General features: G+C 42.7%; 1 protein-coding gene across 2 annotated transcripts in view; it reads right to left on the bottom strand.

Annotated features, from left to right (window-relative positions):
* IRAG2 (inositol 1,4,5-triphosphate receptor associated 2) overlaps window positions 1-18,460 on the bottom strand; it is an 871,311-nt gene that overhangs the window by 720,936 nt on the left and 131,915 nt on the right. The window lies entirely within an intron of this gene.

Genomic DNA, 18,460 nt, shown 5'->3' with positions numbered 1-18,460 from the left:
GGATCAGGGTCTTCCTCTGCCTGAGGCAAGGACGACCATTTCTTAAGGCCACTACTTGCTAAAATAGTTGGTAGGAAAGTGCTGCAGAGTTACTTCCACTTTCTCAAAACAAAAAACCCCAAAGGCGTAAAAATCATCCTAGCTGGATGAAGATGTAAAAGGACTGAAGGAAACCAGTAAACCTGAAGAGCAGATTAGAGCTTATCACTCTGTGCTCTAAACATAGCTTTGGCTAGAAACAAATATATAATTCTTAGTGAGAGCATGGTAGGACCATTTTTTGTGTGTCACTCTCCTTGTCACAAATTTGCTTCTAGTGTGTTTTATCATCCTAGTTATCACAATACATGCCATTTTATCTAAGATGCAGTTAGTTTAATAAACCTTATTGAACTATACTCCGTTTCTGTTTGTCTTTGCTTGTGTGAGACTAATGTAACTGAAAGAAAAAGATGAGCTCTGATCAACCACAATTCCCCTGAGGAGTCCTCTATGTCATGCCCCGGGGTGCCATAATCATCCCTGCTCTGGGTGAGATGAGACACTGGTAGTTGGCCAGAAGACCCGGATTAGGCAGACAGGTGCCACATAGTGTGGGATTGTGCTCAGTACACCACAATTCAGGTGGTTCTCCCACCCAAATCCAGTAGTCTCATTAGGATAATGAGAACTTACGTGGCAGTGGGGCTCAGACAAAAACAGCTGAAATATGTCTTTACAGGGGCCCCCATATATCTTTGAAACGCCACTGAGAAAAGCCCACTTTGCCCATGCATTAAAACGTTTTCTGAATCTCAGAAGTGCAGAAAACCAAGACCCATGGCTGCAACAGTATACCCCACTCCCAGGCAGGAAAGGTCAGGAAAAATGGGTGAACCAATAAAGAAACATGGCCAGAAGAGTTAGATACCCAAAAATGTTCACTAGCAGGATAGTCTTTCCAGTGAACGCAGAACTCTAACTGACCTCTGAAAATCTGGACATTACAAATCTCACAAATTTTGGTTCCCCAGTCACCAGAACCAGAGGAGCCGCAGAAGCTTGATGAAAAGTATCAGGCACATAAGTCTTCAGCTAGGAGTCATGTAAAATGGGATGAATCTTCCAAAAATTAGGAAGCGAAACGTAAAGGCAACAGGACTGATCTGCTTGGTTATCACAATGGGTCCAACATATTGAGGATGAAAGTGGACTAGTAAATTACAGTGGGTAAAAACCTGGAGACAACCAAAATTTATCTCTGCACCTTCAAGTTTCAGATCAGTCTTTTTTAAATTTATCGGTTTTAGCCTTCATAATGGTATTGGGATCTTGTAAATTTGAGCCAATCATTTGTCTCTTAGAATCAAGCCTTTCTAGAAGGTCAGCAGCAGCAAACACAAGGAGTGGACAAAGGAGAAACATTGGAGAAACCTTGGCAACAGAGTAAATTGTGTTAATATAAGAGAATTCTGTCAAAGGTAAAAGCATTGGATTGCAGATGATAACCAGAGGACAGAGCTTGATGGATTCTGGGGTGGAAGAAATTTGGTGCCAAAATCTTGAAATGTATTGAGGGCACGGTCTGAAGGTATTGTGTTAAGGATCCAATGTATGAGTAATATGTCAGCCACAAATCTCCTGGCCATCATGCTGGCATATGGACGTTTCCAAAACAAAAATGAGCTATCGTGGAAAAGAGGTGTACAATAACCATCACTATGTCCAACAGAGAGGTAGGTCCACAATAAAGTCAGTGCAAATAGTGTGCCATGGATGAGGAGGAACAGGCAAAGGCTGGAGAAACCCAAAGGCTTATCATGGACTGCCTTGTATTGTGTGCAGACAGGACAAGATTGTACATATAACTCTGCACTGTTCAGGTCAGGATGCATTGAGAAAGTTCAATCCCATGAAGAAAACTTTGCATGACCTGGGGATCTAATATGCTATGCTTTACCCCACCAGGCTGAGGCTTGCCCACAAGGGCAAACACTGTATGTGTGCATTCCCAAATGAGGCTAACTCCTACATAAAAAGGTGCAATCCAGCCCACTAGGACTGGATGAATGGGCATCCCGGGTTCCTTATCCAACCAGTTTGAAGAGGTGTAACGATGCTTTACAGGTGAGGTCAGTATGCCCATTTTTCACAGCCTTTCATACACTGGGTTGGTGTGGTTTGTAATTCATTGAGATACAACGACACAATTGTCATCTCTCTTGACTACAGTACGTGCTATGGAATTTGCACTGGGATCATTTATACATATGCACTCCTTTGAGGCCATTACATGCTTATTTTAGAGGAGAACTGCACAACTGGCCTGCAAATTTATGACTAATTTGGTGCTTGTCCACCAGACCCAATTGTTAACTACTGGCCCTCTGGCCTCCCCAGAGATTGACTGTGTACAGTTGGTGATTTACTACAAATGGATTTGTTTCGTATCATATTTGGCATCTATTCTTCACCTGGGAAGTTCTATAGGAGTGGTCCATCAAGATATGAGCTCTATTTGGGAGGGGGGTTTACACAGGTGATATTAGGATACATATCACAAAGCAATTACATTAGAGCACAAAGACGTTTGTGATGCGGAGGACTAAACTCAAGGGGGAGGGTAAGCCCACACTCTTTCCTATGTGGCCCGAGAAGCAGTTAAAATTACTGTCATGGAAAGTTAATTTTCATCTAAAGCCAGACTGCTTTTAGCATGCTTCACCAGACATAGCATGTATGTTTTACTAATACAGGAAACCCACATTGAAGAGGAAGGCATCAGTGGGTTACCTGGCAGCTGGATCTCATACAGTTACTTTTCGTCATTATCAAGGTTCCAATCCTGTTTAAGCAGAGTGTTCATTTTAGATCATTAGGATCATTGTCAGACGACCAGGAGATATTTCTACTGGTTCAGGGAGTGCTAGGTACCGAATATGTCATGCATATAAATAAGAATGGGCCGAATCTGGGTGACCCTGAATATTACACTATAGTTGGAAGCAAGTTAGCAAAAGGTGCTCTGTGTACTATAATTTGGGAATGGAATTTTAACACAACTTTACAATTTGAGCTGGACAGCATGGGCCCAGGAATTGGAAGCTATAGTCTAGCACGAGCAGTTCTACATTGGACTATAGACAGGTTTAGATTACTAGATTTGTACTGGGCAACTGAGCCATGGACCACAGCTAACTTCTTTTTGCTCAGTGGTCTATAGCCCTCACTCTAGAACTGATTACTAGCTGGGTTCCACAGATGTTATTGGTTGGACCGTATCAGTATTTTACTTGCCTACGACTTTATCAGGCCCCTTTCACTGGTGCTCAGCCCACTAAGTATCTCTGAGCTCGCTCCCTCCCATAGACTGAAAGTTGCAGCCATCCAAACTCCATGATGTGGCATTCAAAGTGGAAATTCAGCAAGCAATCGACTCCTACCTTAAACTAAACAAGAACTTTGTAACCACAGTGGCCAACCCTGTGGGAGGTATTTAAGTAAGTGATGTGTAGGGAATACAGCTTGAAAGACTGCAGTATACTTAGATCACTACAGGGACAACATACAAAACTGGAAGCTGAAATGAGCTTCTGAATAAGCTATGGCTAGCCGCACGATTCTGACCCAGTTGGCTGAATTAAACTTAAAAAATATAGAATTTTGGGGGCTGCAGAATGGAAACCTAGCATTTAAAGCAAGTACAGAACTGCCATAAATCATGGAGAATGGGACTGACTGGGACAGACCCTGGCAGGTCTGCCTCGGCTACGCTGGGCAATGAATGACATAATGTAATTTCATAAAGAATGCACGGAACAATTGGCCCCATTCCTCCTGCGTGTACAATAAAGCTTTTGGAAAAGGGGAACTACTTCCATCCCTGAGAGAAGCAAAGGCTGATCTCCAACGAGACAAACAAACTGCTGCAAAATTCAGTAGTGGCCTGTACCCTTTTAAAGTGGTGGGGTGAGTGATGTGCCCACCCACTTCACACAAAAACATAAAAAAAGTAAAAATAGACACACCCTCCCTCCAAAATCCCCAAGTAAACCCTCTAAAAACCCAAATAACACTAACTATGACAAACACAACCACTATTCCTACATGCATTACACATTTTTTGTAAAAGGCACTTACCCCCAGGCTGGGCGTCCTCCTTTGTTTTCTTCTGCTCTATGATAAAGAGCTCCCATAACCATTCCAGACGCTGCTCTCATGGTGTTAACCAGCATAAGAGAAGCACCTTGATTACTTTGAGCGTCCTCGTTGGACGCTCCTTCAGGCCCTGGAGGCCTGTGCCTGGTCTCCACCCAACACCCAAGTGCGCATGTCACTTTGGCCGGAACAAAGCAGACAGCCAAAGTGACGTGCACTTTGGAGCATCCAGTCCAGGCACTGCTCCAGTTCTTAGTTGCTGGAGGCAGGGGCAGTCTTCTGCTGCCAGCAGCAGAGGCCAGGCCAAGCCCAGCATGTCTCTGGGCTGGTCGAAACTGCGTGGAAACAATTAAATGACAATAAAATCTTTTCATTGCCATTCTATTTTTTCCTGCATGGCTTGCAGCGAGCTGGGGAATGACGCTCTCCCTCCCTCGCGAAGAAACCACTGCTGACAAAATTGCAAATTATACTGTCCATGGTCACTAATTAATTTCAACAACAAAATCTAAGCCAAACTCATAACTATTGGGCTGCTACCACTGCTTCCTGCTCTGGTTCGCCCAATCAAACTGGATTTATTCTGAGCCAATCCACTGCAGATAACCTCCACACTCTCACCATTGCCAGTCAAATTGACCTAGCACACAAAGTTGCTGCTGCTTTTTTTTTAGATTCTGTAAAGGAATTGAATCTTATTGAATAGCGCTGTGAAGGGATGAGCGGAATTAATGCTTTGGAAGCTTCCCGCCTGTTTCTTTGACTGATGTTTTATTTTTTAAATCAAAATTAAAAAGGAAAATAAGATATATGGTCTTCATTATCTCTGGATGTTCTGGCCCATATTTTCCAGTAATTCTGACGTCTTCTCTTTGTTTGGACCATCAATGATCATTGGAAAAAGTAGATTCAGCCAGGTAAGTACATGTCTTTTCCTTAATACTCTCCATTTGTTCTCTTTCTTGACTGCTAGTTTTACAAGTTGTTCCTGTCCTTTCTTTCTTATGTCTCCAGTGGAGTAATGAAACTTGAGGGGGCACCCCTGCAAAGTAACTTGAGGGGGGCATCTTCTCTGGACCCAGTCAGGGGCCTGCCGCCTGTGCATAGTGTGCTGTGCTGAGGGAGGACCCTGGAACTCGGGGCTGCAGGGGCCTTTGTTGTGCCACTGTATGTCTGCTGAGTAGCGACAGTGAGCCAGCTGAAAAGGGACTAGTCAAGGTAAACCTACACCCAGAGGTCACTTGCTTTCAGTCAGAAACCTGTTTAAGTCCCCCCACAGAGTGAAAATTAAGAGGTGAAACATAAAAGAAAACTTAATACTGCATTAACTCATAGATGTTACCCTGTTCAGGAGCTCTACTCTTGCAGTCTCAGGTGTGTAGCCTTCTTGAGCCCAAGGAATTGCTCAAAAATTTCCAGTTCACCCGTACAAGCCTTTCCTCGCTAACAGTGAAGGTTTGAGAGTGTCCAATGAACTAAAATAAATATTCGTTTGTCTAAATCAAAATCCACTACCAAGGAAATCACACACCCGGTGAAAATGTGATAATGAGACTTATCCCCTCATTCAATACAAACTACAAATATCTTGTTAGGACTCATCCAGTTGGCCACAACCTCCTGCGTTGTGGCAGGAAGCCAAACATTTGTCATTGGCATCTATTACTCTTTGGTCCCTGTCTCTCCTGACGTCTTGTCTTCAGTTCCCGCAGTCTCCTTTTTGCTATCTGTCTCTTCTACCTCATCATCCTGGCTCTCTCTTCCCGTTCAATGTGAGCCTCATCCTTCGCTTGATCCTCCTCCTCATCTCAGGCCTAAAACACCTCCCTCCCTCCCTCTGCTTTTACTTCTGCCTCCTTCTTGCAAGGACCAGTCCTCTTAATTTATTTTCCTCTCAGTTTACACCCCCGTTCCTCTCCTTACTGAATCCCATATTCTTTTTCTCCTTTCAGGATTTCCGTGAGCTCCAGGACCAGCATTGTGGAAACCCTCTACCAAGAAAGTTGGTTCGCCCTCGGCCAATCTCACAAGCTTTTCATGTTAACGGTCATTGAAAGAATCGTTGTGGGCAAGTTGCAGCTGCAATGGTTATGTTGCTTTACAGAAATTCCCTGGCTTAAATCAAGGAAAATAATATGCCCCCTCCCCTAGCTACCCATCAATCGAGGTACCAGAAATGGGTGCCTTCTTTCTCCTTTTATATTTGCCCTGGCTGTCGAGCAAGCATTCTATGTTAATTCCAGCACCACCGTGGTATACAGTTTCACTCCTGTACAATAGTTTTATCAATTCATTGCAGATGAAAAACTACTTGAAGTATTAAAAAAAAAAACTCACAAAAATTGCACCCTTTTAATTTGTGTAATTTGTGAAATTACTGAATTTACTTGGCATCTACTGGGACCCAGAATTAATTGGGAGAGGTCAGTGAGAATGCCTTTGACTAGGGCTGCTCATCAGTCAGCACTGCAGTCCCGGCTAAAATGGGAGCTTGCTCCAATTCACTGCCTGGTATACTCTTCCATTGGTATCAGGAGGTCATTATGAATGAAAATTCTGGCAAATGTATGATGGAAATTGAGAAATTGGTGGAGGGATAAATCACACTGCTCTTGTCAATTGCAGGTAGATTAGCTGTAATGAAAATGGTTGTATTACCTAGATTTCTACACTTTTTCCACAATGATCATATCCCGCTGACCAAACATTTTTTGGACAACTCGATTAATTGATAATCAGACTGGCCGGGGGTGGGTGGGCAGCCCAGAACTGCATGGCAAAAACTGTAGTTGCCTTATGAGTGGAGCAGGTATGCGGCACCTAACTGCAAATTGTATTACCTTGTGGCGTGAGGCCAGCTTGTGCACTACTGGTTGCACCCCTCTAGACCAGTGGCGAACCATGATTTGGAGTCTGGCCTAATCGTCCCAGTTCCACTCTGCTCCACTATTCTATTAAAAACATGTTGACCCCCTATTGAAATTCACACCCCGTAAAATGCACAGGAAAACTGGGGAGCAGGGCTCGCAGCACTCAAGGGTGTTTGAGAACAATATTCACCACAACTTCCACTAGCCCAGAATCCAAGACGGACCATGACAGAGGAAACATGGATGATTAAACAACTATACACTAGAGGCCTAACGTGCCTTGGCAATCTTTTTATCAAAGTTCAATTTTTGGACCATTGCAGATTGCCCGAGTGGCACTCAAGCCAACCCCATGCTTTTCTTAACCAGCGACTTTGTAACTGACTAAAATAACTTTACCCCTTGTTACCAAATGAACCCCCAAATTAAGAATTGATATTATTCATACTCACTGATCACAGTCCTCATAAGCTTATCACTTGTATGTATGTCATCACACACACAGTAATACAACCAATTTGAGTAGGAGGGATAGCTTAGAAAGTGGCTTAGGGCTTGATATTACAGATGTGCAGTGGGTGTTCTGCTGCCGATAAATCATAGTTGTGTCACCCAGTGGTAAATTTAGGCCTGTACACCTGAAACACATGGTCCTACTACTCTCCTGTTAACATGCTATGCAATGAGGTGGTCTCCGACTCGAAATGCCGGAGTTGTGGGGTTTCAGCATCTGACTTTTTTCACGTCGTGGTACTGACCCAAGAAATGCGAATATTGGTAGGAACCTATTAAAAAGCTCCAGCAGATCACTGCATTAGATTTAGATGTGACTTCTAGTAATGACACTATTAGGTCATATCTGTGGATTACTCAAACTCTGTAGGAAAGCTGCTGCTTTGGCATTGCTGTCTGGTAAGAGAAGGGTAGGGAATCGCTGGAAAAGTAAAATGGTTCCAGGCTGTACACGATCGCCACGCGATCTCTCCACATGTTCTCTAAACTCGTAAATGCATGGTTCACTGCGATCAGAGAGATCACGATTGAAAGACATGTGGGCTCAGCTACGCGCCTACCTGAAGGAAAACAATGAATAATAGAGCTAACTTTAAAAAACACACTTACACTGCTCGAATTATGATGTAATTGTAATATTGCGTCGTATTCTGATTACTCTACACATAGGTTCATCTGCAATGCAACTTAATAATGTAACTGCATCCAATTATGATTCTCCAGTGTATTATCTGTGTAATGCACTATTATGAAACTGTACTCATTGATTGTACACTGAATGTCTTTTTAAAAATGAAAGTAAAAACCTTTACGTTCTGGCGAACTGTAGGCCACCAAAAGTGACAAAAATAGAACTCTAAAGTTGATGCAACTCCATGATGATTTGTCACTGTAGTAACAAATTATGGCACCATCAATGGTTGGGATGGCGCAGCCCAGAGGTAGTAATCTGAAAAAGGTCAAGGTATTCTTGATAAGCCTGAGGGATGGACAAGGTATTGGCAATAGTAGAAAAGAAAGTCTTCTGCAAGTTCTTAAACAACTGGAATCCAATAGCTTCGGTCAAAATACGAATTGTCAATGCAGATCTGGGAAAAAATAAACACAACCTTGGTTTCCCAATTGATGAAGGGATTATGTTGTTCGAGGGAGCATAACCACAGCAGGCATAATTAGAAGTTGTGATCAGATCAAAAGAAACTGTGTTTCACCCAAGTGTTTTTAGCAGTGAGCGCATGAAATATGATAAAATAGGGCAGTACAGTAGAGTTTTCCTCAGACTTTAAAAAAAAAAAAGGTGCCCTTGGTGGAACCTTTACACTCCGGTCTCTCAAACATCTTCTGAAAGTCTGCCAAAAATTTTACAATCGTTTAGGTAAGGATGTTTGGCTACAACCAAAGGAACTGCCAAAGCACAGCTACACTGGTCAGGGAAATTGTCAGATGCCCCAACTTTGATCTGTCAGAGGAAAACTGCCCAGATCGAAATGCAAAATAAACCATTAAACCATCAAAACAAAACTCCTTCAACCTTGAAGGAGCTCCAGAATACTGAGACGATTAGGAACTGTCAGGCAGAAGGTTGCAAGACCTGGAGTAGATTGCTTCACAAACGGATGCATTCTCAGTCCTTAACTGGGCCGGTGTACACAGTAGCCAGGACTAAACAGACTGATATTTTGGGTGTTGCAACCTGCTCCAGTTTGAATGCCTACTTGCAATCTGGACCATATGCTGTCGGAGGTAAGGATGACTGTCCTGAAGCCACAATGTCACCACACAGATATGCTAAGCAAGTGCCCGCGAGAAGGTTCCCGCCGTCCTAGCAGTAATAAGTCAAAGGAGGTTTTCCTTTTTTTAAAGAAAAAAACAAAAAAAAACATTATATATATATATATATATATACATATATATATATATATATATATATTCGGGAACCAAGCAGAGGAATATTTCTGTAGCGAAGTGTCAGGATCAACAAGTGGAGGGAAGGAAGAAACAACCGAAGAAATACTGTTTTGCTGCTGCGATGCACCCTCCAACCAGACAGAAGTCTTTACATGGCAAAAAACAGGAAAATAAATACATCACATAACAGGAACCATTACAGATTGGGAAAATCCGAAATAAACACAGGAAGAGGCAGTCATGATCTATAAAAGAAAGGAGTGTGAAAACCTGAAATGAAATAGTTGCAGATGAGAATTAAAAGACTGCTAGACACACTTTCAGACAGATGACTGTCATTTTGGAGCTGGAGGGGTGAGAAGCAGCAAACATGTGCACAACACAAGGCAGCCCCAGGTGAATGAGACTCCCAACCTGCAGCCACAGGCCACTTGTGGTGTTTTATAATGTCCTGAAACAGTAGAAAAAAGCAAGCAATCTCAATGTCCAGAAGGAAGAGACAATACAGCCGTAACACTTTTTCAATACAACTATCGATCTTGCGCCACCAATATTGTGACCAGACGATACTCTTGTGTAGGCTCTTCTCTAGGTGTTCTTCATGAGCCAGCTCTACCATTCCATCATTAAGTGGCTTTGGATGAACAATCTTATCACCCACTGAATTCAATTTGCTTCTGTCTTATCAATACCATCTTATAGCTCCAGAGGTTTGTAACATTTACTCAGACGTTCCCGCGATATCGCAATTTTGTGATTTGCAAAACAAAATTGAGAAATTGGCACTTTTGAAAAAGAAAATCCTACGATTTTTTTATTTTTATTATTATTTTTTATTTTTATTTTTTACACAAAACTGCCCATAAGATTTGTGTTAAAAAAGTCATGGTATTGACCCTCTCTTTACTGGCTTTGTGCTGTGGCTGAAGTAAAGGGAAGGTGGGCAACAGTCTAGCAGGCAGCGGATGTGTTAACTTCCGTCATCTGCCTTTCAAATGCACAGAGCCCCCCCTCCCCCCCCATGGTATTAGCCTGGAGCCCCTTCACACATCAGTGTGCACCTTGCAGTCTTTGCACCCCTTTCATAGGCACTCCTCTCCCTCAGCCCCCTCTGTGCCTTGTCAACCCCCATGTCTCCCCTGCTTGTTTTTTTTTTGCATTTTTTACATGCCCCTAGCCACCTGTGCCACCCACCCACCACACCCTGCTGCCCTACACATGACAAGGACCGCAGTTTGTTTGATTACAGAAAGAGCAGGTTTCATATTATATTATGCTCTCTTTGGTATCAGACGTCCACCAAACTGAGGCACTGTGCCGCTGGAGACAATTTGTAACAGAGCATAGTCTTCGGCAGTGAAAGAAGAGGCCTTGCAATATTTTTGAGGCAGGCACATTTCTTGCCACCACAAACATGCGGCAAATTTTGAGGCATTGATCTGCAAATATTTCTTTTTTTGACCACACAATTTGCCACCCAAAGCCGTAAAAAAATCCGGAGGAACCTGTTCATTGGGCCACCATTATGAATCTATTCCTGCTCCAGTTTCAAATCCTGATTTTCTTCCATGAGTTTCTCCCATTTCTCTCTGCCCATCTCCCTGTAACCACTGAGACTAATATCTCTTCTAGATGGTCTCCAAATTGATCAGCTTTTTGAAATGGCAGCCTAGATAAACAATCTGCACCCAGATTGCGTGGCTATCCATGTAGACATTCAGTTTTTAATTATAGCCTTTGGGCCCTCTTAGCCAGGGGGAAATTCAGGGGGGGGGTGGATTATCACAAATCCCACTCGCTTCAAGGAAAACTAATACTGGTGGGTCATGATCCTTTTTAGAAAGTAAAAAGTACTGCCCTAAAGAAGAAAAAAAATGCTTTATTGCCCATAACAGGCTATTTCTCCACTGCTGAATATTTCAGTTAAGATTCCTTAAGGACTTTGGAAGGTTACAATGTTCTCCTTACCTTCCACGAACTGTGCAAGGATAATCCCTAAACCCATAGCATTGGCATCAGAGGAGAGAACTGTAAGATGGTGCACATCACAATGCATAGCGAGGGTGGCTCAGCAATGGATTTTTTGACGGAGTCAAACACCTCACTACATTTCAGGGACCATTAAACCTTCTTTAATAGGGCACATATGGAATCAAGTCTACAAACAAACTTTATGAATTTAGAATACAATCCAGAAAGACTTAAAAGGGACCTTGCCATTCCTTATTTGTGATGGTGGTACTTTCCTATCTGCCGCTATCAAGTCAGACTTGGGTTGAATGCCATCCTTCGACAAGGTGTAATGTAAGTATGAGACGGAACCCACACCAATCTGCTTCCTTGAGCTTTTCCAACACAATCCATAATGTGGTATCATTGTACCATTCACCCTTGCTGTACAGAAAGATGTCACCTTAGAAGCACATGGCATTAGGGATGCCTTACAAAAGGTGTTGAAATTCTGCTGTTACAGAGGTTAACCGAAAGGGCATGAAGAGATAGTCCCAAATGGTGCAAGGAAAGCGTTACCTGTTCATGATTAAAAGTGCAATTCTAGCAGATGGCAGGCAGATGATAGGTCAAGTGCTGAAATCCAACGTGCCTCCTCACAGATAATCAACATGTCTGATTCTAGGAAATGGGTGGCTGTCTACCAAGGCGTTGAAGTTAAAGTTTCCAAGGTCAAGCTGTGGACGTGATGACATTGGGGGCTCCTAAAAGGTTCAATGACACAGATTCAAAAGTTAGTCTACTTCCTTTCTAAGAGGTTCGCCCATCATATGCTGCATGGGACGGACCTTATGCACTATGGGAACAGCTCCTTTCTTAAGCCTGATTTTGGGCTAGAAGTTGCACAGGAAGCCCAAATTATCAGACCTCTGGAAATTCTGTGCACTCATCCTCTTCTGAGAGAGAATGATTTACTATCAACACCGGATTACCAGCAATAGGATTTAGGTCCCTCAGCCCGATAATAGAGCACGTACGCTGCATGTACCCTAGTTCCTAGAAAGGGCCTGAGGCGAGGTGATAAAACCAGGCTTCCTGTGTGTTCCCAACAGTAAATCACTCCTATTCCTTCTACCTATTTGGTGCCAAATGAGGACCACTAGATGGTTTTGTATAGAATTTTGTTTCACTTTGTGACATACTTGTTTTTTTTTAGCACTTACCTAGGCAGAAGTTTCCTTATCATTTCCAAACCTATCACGGAGTACTTTAACAATTGACATAACTAGAGAACAAGTGTTTGCATAGACTTGTACAACTTCTACATTGAACAATATTTCACAAGAAGGCATCAGCACATTAGTTTGAGTGGTGCAGATTTAAAATACCATATTCTTAACTGCACCCTCTGGTGTATCTATACAATGCACACTTCTCTTGGTACTTTCCCTACACACCCTGACAAAGTGTTCTCTCTTGCAACCTATCCTGCATACCACAGTAGATGTAGGGAAAGGCGGGTTTTGGCAAAATGCTTCACTCTGCTGACATTTAGCAGAGTGAAGCATTTTGCCAAAACCCTGAAATGGAAAAATAGAAGTGCAGGTACTCCGTCTCTGAGAAATGTCGGTACTCTCCAATAAAAAATACTCAGTACCGGCCCATTTAAAGCACCGACCATGCCTTATACTAAATTGAGGGTAGCGTGGAAGATGCTGGAACTGCAAAAGTATACAGTGCGCTCAGTACATAAGAGTATACTATAAAGTTCTCACAATAGCGGTGTATAACTTCTAGATGGAGGCAGAGAAAAATAAAGTGTTGATAGTTAGGCAGTGTTGAGAAATTAACTCCGGATGGGTTGCAAGTTGCTGTAGGGGCTGCGCGGAGCCCCTCGACAAGTGGTATGTGATGCTACAGCACACCAACACAACACTGTGTGTCTGCTCCTGCCTCTCAGACGCCCATCAACGAGGCGGCCAAAGTCACTCCTCAGAGACTGCGTGTTGCACTTGCACACCAGAATTGGGGCGTCTGGCATCGACGCTCTACGCCTGTGAACCCAGCAAGAACCCCAATAATGTTCTTATTAAGAAAGTGTTGGACCCGCTATAATAACCTTTGGCCACTAGATGGCAGTCGGTACAAGTAAATTGTGTCTCAAAACACTGCAGAACATCTTTCCAAACTTAGTTTTTTTGTGTGCAAATCACAGGCACCAGTCTACGCTTGAGGGGACTGGAAAACGAGTGGTCAATAGGGTGACCACCCGTCGGTAAATTTCACGGACTGCCCGTAATTTCGCCCTGCCGTCCGTTGTCCGTGATGAAAGGCTTAACGGACGGCAGTTGTCCGTAATTTTAGCCTTTCACCAAAAGGACAAGGGAAGGTAGAGCGAAATTACAGGCAGATTAGTTTCCCCAGCAGGTTTCAAAGGCAGTGAGTCTCCTGTGCTCTGAGGGAAGGAGGGGCAAACAGATAAGAATCAGTCCCTCTTGCTAGGGCTCTCCTTCCCTAAAGACATGGAAATGTGGACAACTGGTAAATCTGCAAATGTAAAGGGGCTTGAAAACCTGCATTGACTTTGCTAAAAGGAGTCACTTGAAGTTTTCTGGTGGCAAAGATTATTCTTTTAGAGAGGTATTGTAATGGTGTTCCAAGGTGAGCTGTGGAGTGTGTAGTTTTAATTGAGGTTTATAATTTTTTTTTAGTACTAGGTATAAACTGTATATTATTCAAATCTGTGTTTGAGAAGCACTTTTTTTTATTTAACCAAAATGTCCTTGCACATTTTGTAGCAGTCTTTATTATGATGTAATTGTATTTTTCACAGTTCTTTCAGAGACCTCAGTACCTCATAGTACTAACAAACATTGGCAAAGCCAATAGGTCTCTTCTACGAAAGAGTTATTGTCTTTGCTAATGTGTTTTAGCCATTAGCCATGTTATACACCAGAGTAGCTGCTGTTCAGCATGGCTTAAAGTTAGTGGCATTGTTGTGTGGAGTAGAGTGGCATAGGAGCAGTGGCGTAGAGCCCAGTGGTGCAGAGTACAGTGCAGTGGGGTACAGTGCAGTTGTTTCGAGTGTGTTAGCGTAGAGTGCAGTGGTTTAGAGTGCAGTGGCATGGAGTGGGACAGAGCAGAGTGGCATAGAGTGCAGTGGAGTAGAGTGGCATACAATAGAGAGGCAGTGTAGAGTGGTGCAGTGGCATAGATTGCAGAGTAGACTTGCGTTGCTGTGAGTGCAGTGGCGTAGTGTAGAGTGGTGCAGAGTAGAGTATAGTGCTGTGGAGTGCAGTCGCGTGGAGTGATGCAGACTAGAGTGGCATAGAGTGCAGTGGCATAGAATGCAGTAGTACATAGAAGATTGGTGTATAGTACAGTGGTGGAGAGTGCAACACTGCAGAGTAGAGTGTCAGTGGCATGGATTGGAGTAAAGTAGAGTGATACAGAGTAGGGTGCAGTGACATGTAGTGGTGCAGAGCAGAGTGGAGTGCAGTATGGATAGTATGATACCACACTGCCATTACAGACAACACGTTTTTGATTGAAATGACCATTACATTTGCACAGATATACAGTTTTTCAAATCAAACTATACTGTGCACAGACGATGATGTGTGGAATTTGCATCACCTAATGCAATGATTTGTTTTAATCATGTAAAGGTATTTGTTTCTAGCACAGTTCAGAATTAACAAAAATGTGCTTCATTTGTACTCCTAATTCTGATATATTTTGAAGTTTATTTAAATGTTGTCATATGATAGAAAAAACTCTTTCCTAACCCCAGTATCCAGCAAGATTGTCGCATAAATCCTCTCACTCTGAAGTCAGAGAAAGGAAAGTAAACACTAAGTTCCCACCGAAGACAGAGCCTGACATTTGACTTTGTTCTTTGAATGCACAGCAAATGTGATGAGATAAGAACAAGATTTACAGGCCTGGATACAGACAGGGAGCACTTGGAAGGATACTGTAAATAAGGTTTTGGCAAGGGAAGGGACAAATTCAAGCTGCATAACCTAAAACAAATAAAACCAGCAAATTAAAAGCAACAAATTGTGAGTTACAAACCACAAGGCCAATGGCAAGCAACTGGCAGAATGCAGTCACAAGGAAGCACTATGAATTTACTTAAAGTGACAGCTGTGGGATACTTTGTGGGGAAAGTCCAGTATTTTAGTCCATATCTTGAAGAGGTTTGGCCACATCAATCACCCAGTTAGTATGACAAGAAGACCTGCAGTGGTTTCCATGTTGCCGGAAAGGACTGTACACCCATTCTATCAGTTTGCCACCATTTCCTATGGTATAGAGCTTCTGGCACACCTTTTGTAGGGTTAGTGCTAGGTGGCAGACATGAAATAGGTCATTTAATGATTATTTAAGGTGGTTGTAAGTAAGGAGTTGACCGGGGCGAAGATGGTAGTCTGCCACAATGGTTTGGAAATTTAGTAGCTCGCTGTTCAGAAACAAATTCCCCAATTTTAAGATACCTGCAACATGCCACTGATGGAATTGCTCTGAGCACAGCCATCCTGTGCGAGTGGGAAGGCTTAGCAAAGGTAGTGCAGGAGTATAGGGTTTCTTTGTGTCAGTAAGTTTACAGGTTCTGGCAAGGCAAGAGAAAGCCGTGCATGATAACCCCAGATGGTGATCCGTAGAATGGTCGGTAAGAAACAATGAGCAGTGCATTAAGCCTTCCTTAAAAGTATTTACTGGTAAACCCCATCTTATGCAGGGAGGTGGGAAGAAAGCCAGCAAGCCACCCATTGGACCTGTGCAGCGGAATAATAGCATTCTAAGTCCAGAAGACCTAATCCACCCGCAGTCACAGGTAACTTTATAGTGGAAAGAGCTACCCGATGGCACCGCAGCGACCAAATCAGATGTGTGGCCTGTCTGAAGAAGGAAGGAAGGATGAGCAGGGGAAGGTTTGCAAAATAATACTATCATTGGGGTAGCACACCATCTTTGCTAGTGCCACATGGTCCACTACAGAAAGCAGAAGAGAAGACCAAAAAGCAAACGGGGCTTAGAGGGACCGTTCGCTCTGCTGAGCTTTTCATCCTGGAAATCAGTGTAAGAATGGTAGATCATAATCACTAGGCATCAAAAAGGTAACTGTTTCCCAGTTCAATCTGAGATCTAACTGTACATAAAGGGGAAAACAGTACCATATGTTAAGAAACACTAATTACATTTTAAAATTTGTACATTTTGTTTGTGCAATCTACATCCCAAATATTTTGAAGATTCTATGTGTACTTGACACTTAGGGATAACCCAGATCTCTAGTTTGGCTTTTGCTCAATTTCAAAACCATTTAAAGACATGGACAAAGCAAGCAATTGCCTTGCACAACCTTGCAAGGGGTCTGGCCCCTGCTCACCCTTCACAATCACTAACAGCAGACCATTGCACCAGAAGAGTTTGCCAAGGTGGACGGTTGTTGCTTGTTCAACCACTTGACTGTGCCTCTTCTGTTTCGCTCCTGTGTGCAGAGACAACTCCCCAGGTACCCAATACCTTTGAATAATCTTGGTGGACCCATTCTGTCTGATGTTTGGAATTGTCCCACCTTGTTCTTCTCTTCTTTATTTATCCAGTTTTTAGCAACAACCATTTGAATTACTTTGATCTCATTGTCATCCTCCTCTTTTATTATCTTTGATTCATAGTCCAGGCTCCCATTTCTGAGATAAATGTAGAATCCCAGACATACATTCTAGTGCTGTGAGACTACAGACCAGACAAGTTATGGATACCTCACATCCTGACATTAGGTGTGAGACTATCGTCCACACCATCTGCCCTGCCTCTTTAAAAAGAAATTTAGGTTGAAAGTCCATGGGCGGTTGGGGTAAGCCAGATGTTTTTGTTCAATTTGTTTAAACTAGCATAAGGTTAATTACCTTACTGTTTCCCATACTGTTTGCCAGGGGTTTTAAAATGTTCAGAAACATAATCAACATTTAGCTGTTACTTTCTCTTCAAGAAAGATCAGGTAGATTTGGCAGGGGGTGATGGGCTTGCCGCAGTACTGAAGGGCATTGATTTACAACTGAACAAGGAAGTAATTTGACACCTGATTGTAGCATACCAGGAGGCAATCACAAAAAGACCACAGTGAATAAATAGTGCTATGTTAAAAAAAAGAGTAAATAAATGTACTGACAACATAGTGAGGCATGGTCTCTCTTGCGTGTGTCCGTAAAACTGATGTTTGTTCTTGAATTTTTGTCCTGAATTTTGACCCTTTGTCCTGAATTTTTGTCCTGAATTTTGACCCTTTGTCCTGAATTTTTTACAGTCCTGTCTAGAATTTGCCTCAATGCCAGGTGGTCACCCTAGTGGTCAAGGACACTTCAGGGGACAGATGCTGCAGTGCCAGCCCTTGGTCACCTCAGGATGGAATTTCCTGTCAACAACGCTCACTGAAAGAACCATGCCATTATGGAAACTACAGTGAGAACTGAATAAGTCTTCTTCCGTGACAGTTCTCTTGAAGATTATCAAGAAAGGTGAGCAAAATTTAGATGATACAGGTGTGCCCTGAATTAATTGGTGGTCAAGGTGTGAAGTTGAAGCAGCAGGGTTGGTGTTTCTGTGCTGCCCCTGCACAGCAGCATTGACATCGCAAAACAAGAGTGCTAGAAACACTCACCACAGAAGTAATGAGTGAAGTTTAATACAACAGCAACAACTGAACCAGGCAAGCAGCAATATTCTCTCTCAGTTCTGGAATCCATTTTTTGAATTGTAGAGTTTAATGTATTAGAAATGAAAGAGGTAGGCTAACATAAGCCATAGTTATGCTTTCTTCCATTGGTTATGTTTCAATAGGGGGGTTGGTTATGTCTCAATAGTTTTTTTTTTGCCTCCAAAGGAAGGGTTATATGCCATTATGAAAACATTAGGAGATTTGGTTTAACCAATGCTTGTTGAAAATTTGAAATTTGTCTTTGCCAATGTTTGCTTGAAGATTTTCCCAGTGTTCCTAGTGTGATTTGTGATTGAGTTAGGGTTTTGCGCTTGCACTGCTTTAGCAAATTGCAGGTGAATTGTGATGTTTGAGA

This window comes from Pleurodeles waltl, chromosome 4_1 (genome assembly GCF_031143425.1).
Source record: "Pleurodeles waltl isolate 20211129_DDA chromosome 4_1, aPleWal1.hap1.20221129, whole genome shotgun sequence".
Classification (NCBI taxonomy): Eukaryota; Metazoa; Chordata; class Amphibia; order Caudata; family Salamandridae; genus Pleurodeles; species Pleurodeles waltl.
Note: the sequence above shows the minus strand (reverse complement) of the source record. Positions and strands in the feature narration are given on the sequence as shown.